Here is a 9,581-nt window from a genome sequence, read left to right on the forward strand (position 1 = left end):
TATATATATATATATATATATATATATATTTTTTTTTTCACTCGTGTGATTCCTTACAACTTTACGTTGTTATATATATATATGCCATGCTTGATCACTAAATTCTTAAGTTTTTTCATTCTCTGTTTATTTTCTCTTATTCCTTTCTGTTGAAGAGCATAGGCTCAAAACACAAGACTTTTCTTACTTTCCCGAGCATCGAACTAATACACCTGCTTGTTGTTCATACTCTCCAGTTTCTTGTATAATCTTTTACAAACATAAATGCTGTGTTGTGTGACAGTTTTTCTAACTTTTATTTAAACATATATTAGCATGTGTGGTTCAGTGAATTTAGATTTTTACAGTTGGATGTGCTTCCACTCAACTGTAGCAAGAGGCTGATATTTATTTTGTTGTGGTTTGGTGTCTACAATTTACGGTTTATTTATCCTCCTAAACAAAAACAACTAATCGATGATGGATACTATATTGTGTATAGAAACATTGTTTCAAAACTTTAAAATTTTTGCAGATGCAAACCACCTTGGACTCTCTTTAGTTTCCAGTATTTAAAATTGTCTGCCTGAAAAAAAATTTTTTTTTTCTTCTGTCCTCTGTTTTTTCAGAGCCTCCCTATTTTTTTCAATCTGATGGTGAATTAAAGTTTACCAACCTGACATTATTTATCCTGTTTTTATTTTCCTGGTCTTTCCATTATTTTCTATTCCATTGACATATTATCATTTAAATTTTAGTATCATCTGCTGCAATAAAAATAGTTTGAGTTACATTATTATTATGAATTCGAGTTACATTATTAATATTACTTGTTCAAACACAAAACAAAATACATTGTAATATTTAGGTGTGTCTCATTTTCTGGTGAGGTCAGTATATGACATCAGTTTTTACATTTAATTTTTCCAGGTTTGATAAATAAGTAGCAGTCAACTATTGAATTTGATCTAATAAACTATTACTCTCTATCACTACTACAAAAAATATATGCAGCCTTGTACCTGCCAAACCTCTGAGTTATCAGAATAAACAAACCAAAACTGGTTATCTAGTAGTGGTGGGGAACAAGCACAAAAACATATATGCATATGTGCACACACACGGCAGACTTCTTTGAGTTTCCTTCAACCAAATCCACACACGAGGCTTTGGTTACCTGGGGCTGTAGTAAAAGCCACTTGGCCACTTGGCCAAAGTGCCATGCAGTGGGATTGAGCTCAAACCCATGCCGTTGGGAAGTAAGCTTCTTACCACACTGCCATGTCTGCGCTTATGTGGAATTTCTCTCTCAATTCTGTGTATCTTTTAAAAATCTATTGGTTAATTAGTTTCTTTATAAAGAGTTCTTCCATTCAGACTGGAAATGTTGTTAACTTGAGACATGGTGATAATAGATCCTGTGCAATGTTTTCTGTCAAACTGTGATTGCAGTGTGACAGATTACTGGGCTATATACTATGTGTAAAAGTAAAGTGGTTGCAGTAACATGTCAGATGTGATATACATTATTATGTCTAGATATTCTTTCTTTTAACAGCTTAGCTTTCATCAGTTGCATTGGTCCAGGTCTCTCTCTCTCCCCTCCCTCCCTCCCTTTGAAATAGAATGAAATTGGCTAAGGATAGTGAAGGAAGCATTTATCCAGGACTGACATGTGCACTTCATGTGGATTTGCTTCTGTATGTTGTTCACAGTGGCCCTGCTATTTGTATTCTACTTGTTTGTAAGAAGTTCTCCAAAAAACTTCTATCTACGATTTTGTTGTCGGTAAAATATTTGAGCCAGCACCAGCTTGCTGTTGTTGAGTTTCAAGCTTGTTACTTCTTCATACTTTCAGTTTTCCATCTTAAAGTACCAAACAAGATTCATTTCCTCTTACCTCTGACTCCCTTGTAATGTTACATTAACTTACTGCTGAAATGTTACTGTGATCTGAAGGCATTAGAGAGGAGAAAAAAAAACAAACAAACAAACAGACTATGCTGAATGAAGAACTCCTCAGTCTGGTAAGGAATAGATAAACACCAGGAAATATGTCTATTGCCACTACACAAAGATTATATATTCATCAGATTTTGCAAGAAAATTAACCAAGTTAGTTGGAGTGGAGCTATTTTGTGACACCTGTCACTGTATGCCAAAATACCTGTGATAATGCCATTAAAACCAATATTAACTTTGTTAATGATAGCAACTTAAATCTTGAAAACTTATACAAGATTTGTGAACATGCAGGTATAGCTGTGTGGTAAGAAGTTTGCTTTCAGGTTCAGAGACCCACTGTGTGGAACCTTGTGCAAGTGTCTTCTATAACCTTGGACCAATCTAAGCTTTGTGAGTAGATTTGTTAGGCAAAAACTGAAAGAAATCCATTTTGTGTGTTTGTGGCCCATTTCATCTTGCTGAACCATTAATCCCTACACATTTTTTTTTCTCTTTCTCTCTCCATTTTTTTTTCCTCTCTCAATCCTTTCGGTCGATGAGTGCAGGCTTGAAACATCAAAGACTTTTCTATTCTTACCAGGCATTAAAACTAATACATCTGCTTGTTGTTCTTTCATCTGTCTTTTGTTTTCTATAAATTTGAACTCGGTGTATGTGTGTGTGTGTCTTTATTTTCAATCTTTTACTTGTTTTCAATCATTGGACTCTGACTATGCTGAGGCATTGCTGTGAAGGGTTTAGTTGAAAAAAATCAACTCCAGTACTTATAATCAAGCCGGGTATTTATTCTATTAGTCTCTTTTGCCAAACCACCAGGTTACAGAGGCAAAAACAAATCAACACCAGTTGTCAAGTGATGGTAGTGAGGGATAAACACAAAAGATGCATACACACGTATACACACACGGTTTCTTTCAGTTTCTGCCTACCAAATCCACTCAGAAAGCTTTGGTTGGCCTGGGTCTATAGTAGAAGACCCAAGGTGCTGTACAGTGGAACTGAACAGAAAACCACATAGTTAGGAAGCAAGCGTTTTCACTATGTAACTGCACCTGCACTGCTATTCCTGTGTCTAGGGCAATGCATTTCATTATATAAAATATTGACAGAAAAGTTTACAAAAGAAAATATTAGAGCTGTTTAGTTATTGTCTTAAATATCAAACAGAAACTGTGTCAGCAGTGACTTTCTCACTGTCAAGCTAAGTACTGGCTACTAAGGAATCAGAAAAGATGCCAACAGATTTCAGATTTTTAAAAATCAAATCCTATTTTCTTCTTTTTAACTATCATTAAGATATCAATAATGATATGTTAATCAGCTTATTAATAAAAGAATTATATTGGACTCTTGATTTTACTTCAGAAAATACAGTTTGTTACCATTGGTTTCAATTTTCAATTCATCAAGGACTCAAATGATTGATGCCTTTGGGAAAGGCATGAATATATTTGATTTCTTTATCTATAACTGTTTGCTTGTATTAAAAAAAAAAAATCAATATTTATTGTTTGTTTTATGCCTTGGTGGCATATTTGTGTGTGTGTGTGTGTTCATCACTATAGTGGCAGATGGCATTAAGTGCTTGTTGTTGGTTTGTCTCGGGTCAGGTGTAATTGAGGAGATCAAGGCATTGCAGCCATGATATTCATGTTTTCTACATATCTAAAATTACATTCTAAAATTATATTCTTCAATGTGTCCTTTAATAAAGATGGTACTGTGTTGAGGGAATTTAACTGTAATTTCTAGCAAGTTGAGCAACCATGTAGTGGTACCATCATTGGCTTGAACAAGCTGTTGTTGAGCTTCAGATCATAGACTCTTGTTATTTTATGAGGCCATTTTTTCAAACAGTTGGTTATTGTTATGATTTAAGGGAGATTAGATTGCTATTTTTTGTTGGTCAAGTGACTGTAGAGGCTCTCTCGTTGGCTTGTTGGTGGCTATGTCATCAAAAGTAAAAGCCAATGGATTCATGTGCTTCATATTACGTATGTTTATCTTTTGTTTTCTTTTCCTTGATCTAAGCCTTTCTATAAATGCAAAAGATAAAAACATTGTGAGATGAGTAAATAGTCCTAATCAATTGATTAGCAGATAAAATAGATTGTTTTATATGGGTGGAGTTGAGGTAAGAATGCAGTGAGAAAAAAATGATTATACTTCAGTGAATATAGTGTACAGTAATGCCTCAATATACAAGTTAATTCCTTCCTGGAGAAAACTCGTAAACCCAGGGTCTCGTAAAACGAGTCCTCATAAAGTGAGGTATTACTGTACTTTTAACAAGGGAGAAACATTATTCATCACCTAAATTTTATTTCCTGCATGCCAACACTCTTAACAGTTGACAAAGCTGTGCCACTGTTGCCATTGCTTACTGTCTAATATAAGCACAAGGCTTAAAATTTTGTGGGGAGGGGGCTAGTCGATTACATCAACTGGTACTTATTTTATTGACCTAGAAAGGAATGAAAGGCAACATTTGAACTGTGAATGTAAAGTCAGAAGAAATGCTGCCAAGCATTTTGTCTGCTCTGGTAATGATTTTGTCAGCTAGCCACCTTTTACATAGATTAATTAAAGAAATCAATAAAGTTAGTTAACTTTCAACTTGAATTTTTAAAGGTTGATGTCTGAAGGGAAAATTTGGGCAAGTTGGAAGTTTGAGGTTTTTTTTAGTTTTTGTCAAACTGTTCAGTACAGGGAATTAGGAGTGTAATACAACAGGGACAACACAATGGTGACATGTAGATGAATGTGGTTGCAAGTTTATTAGTTTATTAATTCAGAGAAGCAATTGATGTAGTTGGTTGAGTGAAAACTTACCAATCAGTTGGATGGGCATTTTATTATTATTATTATTTTTTTTTATTAATGTTGTCTAGAATCTTCATATATAACAACTAGTCTGCCTTAAGTAAGTTGTAGACATGCTTGTACTCATACAGAAGTAGCAGTTTTTAGCTCTGAATGTAAAAAAAAACAAAATACAATTTTATAGAAAGTATCTATAACCTAGATGTTACAGATATGTGATCACCATAAGAGATTACTAGATTGTGAAGTGTAGCATTTCTAAAGTTGGTGAAATCTTTGTAAGTTGTTAATGAGTGAAAAAAGTGTAGTGTAGTAGATGTGTTTCATTTATATATGTGCTGATTGTATTTTGGTTCTGTTAAAGAGGACTAGATTTTTTTTTATATATATACTCTTTCTAGTGTTGGTGCTACTCTAAAAATCTATTCAGTACACTTTGTAAAGTGACTGATGTTAGAAGGGGCATCCAGCCACAAGAACCATGCCAAACATATAACTTGCAAATGAGACATGATTCTCGGCACCTTGAATTCATGTCCCAATACACCACTGATATTTGGCATGTAAGGGGCTCAGATAATTCTGTTGCTGACACACTTTATCATGTTCACATTGATACATTACACACTACTGCCTCTATCAATCTCCAAATGTTAGCTGCCAACCAGGAAAACAATGAAGAATTCCACAAACTTTGAAATTCTTCTTCTCTCTCTGTAAACTTCTTCCTCAACCCTCTTCTCCTAGTTATATTTCCACAAGTCCTGAATGTCCCCATGTTCCAAAGAAGCATGGACATTTGGCGTTTTTTCTAACATTCACACACACACACACACACACACACACACACACACACACACACACACACACACACACACACACACACACACACACACACACACACACACACACACACACACACACACACACACACACACACACACACACACACACACACACACGTGTGTGTTTTATATATTCATTAATTCAAAGGTGTTGTTCCTCTATCACTGCTCTGAGATTCTTGTTTTCATTTTTTTTGTTAAATGCAGAAATGAAAAATAGAGTAGCAATAAGGGGAATTTGCCATTCCAATAACAACACACCAAAATATCGAAGGGTATTAACCATGAATAAGAACTGGCTTGGACTGTGATGGCCTGTCTAACCTATGCCAACATGGAAAGCATGCATAAAATGATAATGGTGGTGGTAGGGAATTCTCAAGATCTTTATTTATGTAAGTGATATATATCTAATGTAAGATTTTTCGGTTTATGTGAATGATTCCTGTGCAAAAGATTATCAGTGAACAAAAGATGGTATTGTATGTATAGTAATATGTGTAGAGAGTGCAAATTTAGGAGTGTAACCGAGCTAGAGATAGTAGCACGTGAATTGAAAAATGTTATGAGGGAGTAAACAGAGTGGATATTTGAAGTACCAGAGCTTTCATTAGCAGAGAATGCTATGTGGTTGGTTGATGTGATCAGGGAAGCATTGATAATATAATGTAAGACAATTTTATGATTTTAGAGACTATGTGGGTTGAGTTAAAGATAAACTTGGATATAACAGAAGTCAAGCATGTTCATTACGTGTGTATGTGAACCAAAGTGTCAAGCCAGGTGGACAAGATTTTGGCCTCTGTACAAAACAGAATCAGTATGAAAGATCCTAAAAGAGTTATGATAGTGAAGTCATCTAGGAAGATATCCTCAGGGAGAGTTATCTCTAGGTATGCAAGTCATCCTGGAAGATGATTTTGGAGAGAGAGAGAGGCAGAGATCTTTAGGAATGCATTGAGGCCATGTCAGTGATTTCAATGCATTCCTAGACAAGAGAACAAATGAATTTAGAAGAATTAGGACATTGGGTTCTTAAGATATAGCTGCTGTTTACTATGAATAGTGGGTATTGTTGATTTAATTTATTAACTAACAGCAGAAGCTGGTAAATGGTGTTGAGTCCATTGATGTAGAGGACAGGGAATTGTATAGAGATTGTTTCTTGTTCTATTTTAGGGATTTCAATATTTTTGTAAGACAAATTGAATGTTTGATGAAAGGGGAGATAAACCAAACCTAGGGTCTGCTACTAACCACAAGAGCAATCTCTCTTGTGCAGTTGGAAATCAAAAACCCCATGCTTGTTAGAAGAAGTAGCAGTTACAAACTGAGGGAGAATAGAATATGGAATTATGTAGCAACTAATAAGGTATCTTCCCAAAGTTTTACTTATTTAGAAAAATAAGTATCTAAAAAAGAAAGGAGGAAGATTTGCAATAAAGGAGTAACTATCCATCCCATACCAGTATGGAAAATGGATGTTAAATTGTGATGATGACTAAGAAAAGTAAAATAGAAAAGAGGGAGTGGATTGGAATTGAGAGATGCTAGATTAGGGAGTCAAAAATGAAGAAAATTTAAATTAGTCATGTCAAATGCAGCCCACAAGACTTTCTGTTTGGCACACTTAACAAAAAATTACCTTGAATATTTTTAGTAGTGCAACCTGCTTGATAATGAGTCCTGTTTCATGTGGCCTACTTCTCAAAAAAAGTTGTTTCTGCCTGATTTAAACCAGCCATATCAGGCCAAAATATTCTACCAGTTCAAACTGGTCAGATTCAACCTACCCTACAATGTCATTCTAAAAGTATACAAATACACCATTGAAATCTCGAGACTACAAGATAATGCATGATTAATTCAAAACAATGTGAATAAATAAGCATTACATTTGACAAAATAATCTAAATGCTAAAGTGTTAAATTATGTTTGCATCAGAGAAGACCTGTTGTTACTGAATAGCCATACTTCAACTCTATGAGCAGATCTATGATCAAAGACGTTCTCTTTCTCTCTCTCTCTCTCTCTCTCTCCTTTTTTAAAAACTGTAGTCTGTGATTCAAGTAAGATTTGGTTTATATACAAACATAATAGAAAATATTATGAGATGGTTGTAAAATATTTGCCAGAGACTAAAGTTGTTCCAACAGTTTGGGCTCAGAAAGTTAAAGCAAAGCAGATTCTTTGTATTAGTATATGGATATATAAGCATAAAAGATAATTCTATTGATTTTTATTGATGATTTCAGTATTCTGCTGGGGCTGAAACTACATCTATCTTATGCCATCTACAGATTCTCTTGCATTTTTCTTTTCAATTTCTGTCTCAAAGGAATAAGCCGGATTTTTTCTTTGTATAGGAAATAATCCTCAGATTTTAAAAGCAAAGCAATTACTGTTTCTTCTCACAAAGGCTTCATACATATTAATTGTAGCTTTGTCAAGTCAGTGTCTTATGTAAGTCGGTGTCTCTCTCTCTCTCTCTCCCTCTTTCTCGCTATATTTTCTATAGATAGATAGATAGATAAAGCTGATCATAATCTATTGGTTATATTATTCCTGTTTTGTATACAGCACCATTATAGGAAGAACTAAAAAAAAAATCCTATTGTGCTTTTAAATGTTAATGGACAGTAGTATGTCTTAATCATCAGTTTCATTAACAACACAGTTAATGCTTCCTCCCCATCCCATCTTGTATTTTACTAAGGCTAGGTATTGTCTACAGAATTACTGGAATTTGTTTCTAATGTAATTTCTGAAATATCTCTAAACTAACATTACTTATTGCTGTTTCAGTATTGACCGCCAGTGAAATGATGTTCAACCTACATCGTCAAATTAGATTGCCCACATCACCCAACTCATTTTCCTGAAAATGAGTTGGCGAGTGACATGTAGTGAGTTTCCATGGAGGTTAAAATTGCTTTCCTTCTGAAAGGTACAGTTGTGTCAACATTTAACCCTTTGAATCTGTATTTCAAAAAATAACACAATCTATCAAACAAGCTTCAGACAACTGTGTTGCATCTGAGGCAAGCAGTTATAATTTGGTGAGATCTGACAATTATATTCTTGTGTAACTTAAGGTCAGTGAGTGATGAGGCAGGGATCACAGGTTTGTCTTCCCAGTTCCACTTTGTCTTAGCTAGCTAGGACCTGACTGCACACTTGGACACGCAGTAATGAATCGTATGAGCATGTAGCATGCAAGTCTTAATTACATTGCTCTCTCTATACTGTTCCGTCTACTCTTGCACAGCCATAGATTCTGGTGGTGGCCACAGTGATGGTAAGCAAGGTGGATACTGTTGGAGTTGCTGCTCTTTGCAATTATTGATGGTGTAGTGTATAATCAAGCACAATAGAGTTAGAGGCTAGTGAGGGTATTAGTGCTGCAAGCATTTCTATTTACAGTATATGCATTATTTATGCTTATTTGAGCTGAATGAATGATAGATAGATAGATAGATAGATAGATAGATAGATAGAGGCGAGAGAGGGAGAAATAGAGGTATAGATAGAGTATTTAGGATGTTGTTGCAGTAGTGCTGTCTCAGTGTTTGGAGGTGGCTTTTCATGTAGTGACATGGACTGTATGAGAGGAGTTTGAAGTTTCCTATGGCAACAAACTACCACTTATATATTTAAATGGTCTTTTGTTCTTTCGTTGTTGGTGGTATGGCATTATGGTCTGTGTACAACTGATGATACGTAATGCATTGTTTTGTTCTTTGTAGTTTGTTGTGAGATTGCAGGCCCAGCTATAGCAACAGTCCACAATGGATCTAATGTTTGTACACCACTATTTCTTTCTAGTAGTTAAATGAGATTGCTCTAAGTGTTTGTACATCGTTTTATTTTTCGCTTCAGGTTTTCAGTTTTTTGGGGTTTTTTTCAGTATGTCTTATATATATCTTCTTTTCCAGTGACATTCTTCACTGATATTGGCAAACAGGACA

At 34.8% G+C, this 9,581-nt stretch overlaps 1 protein-coding gene and 1 long non-coding RNA gene across 2 annotated transcripts in view; one reads left to right on the top strand and one right to left on the bottom strand.

The window, feature by feature from the left end:
- Positions 1-1,533, bottom strand: part of LOC128248066 (uncharacterized) — a 27,734-nt gene extending 26,201 nt beyond the window's left edge. Inside the window, exon 1 of the long non-coding RNA XR_008264330.1 lies at positions 656-1,533. This is a non-coding gene — a long non-coding RNA (uncharacterized LOC128248066). The remainder of the gene's footprint in view (positions 1-655) is intronic.
- Positions 1-9,581, top strand: part of LOC106875960 (transmembrane protein 248) — a 67,667-nt gene that overhangs the window by 33,484 nt on the left and 24,602 nt on the right. The window lies entirely within an intron of this gene.

Source organism: Octopus bimaculoides, chromosome 1 (genome assembly GCF_001194135.2).
Source record: "Octopus bimaculoides isolate UCB-OBI-ISO-001 chromosome 1, ASM119413v2, whole genome shotgun sequence".
Classification (NCBI taxonomy): domain Eukaryota; kingdom Metazoa; phylum Mollusca; class Cephalopoda; order Octopoda; family Octopodidae; genus Octopus; species Octopus bimaculoides.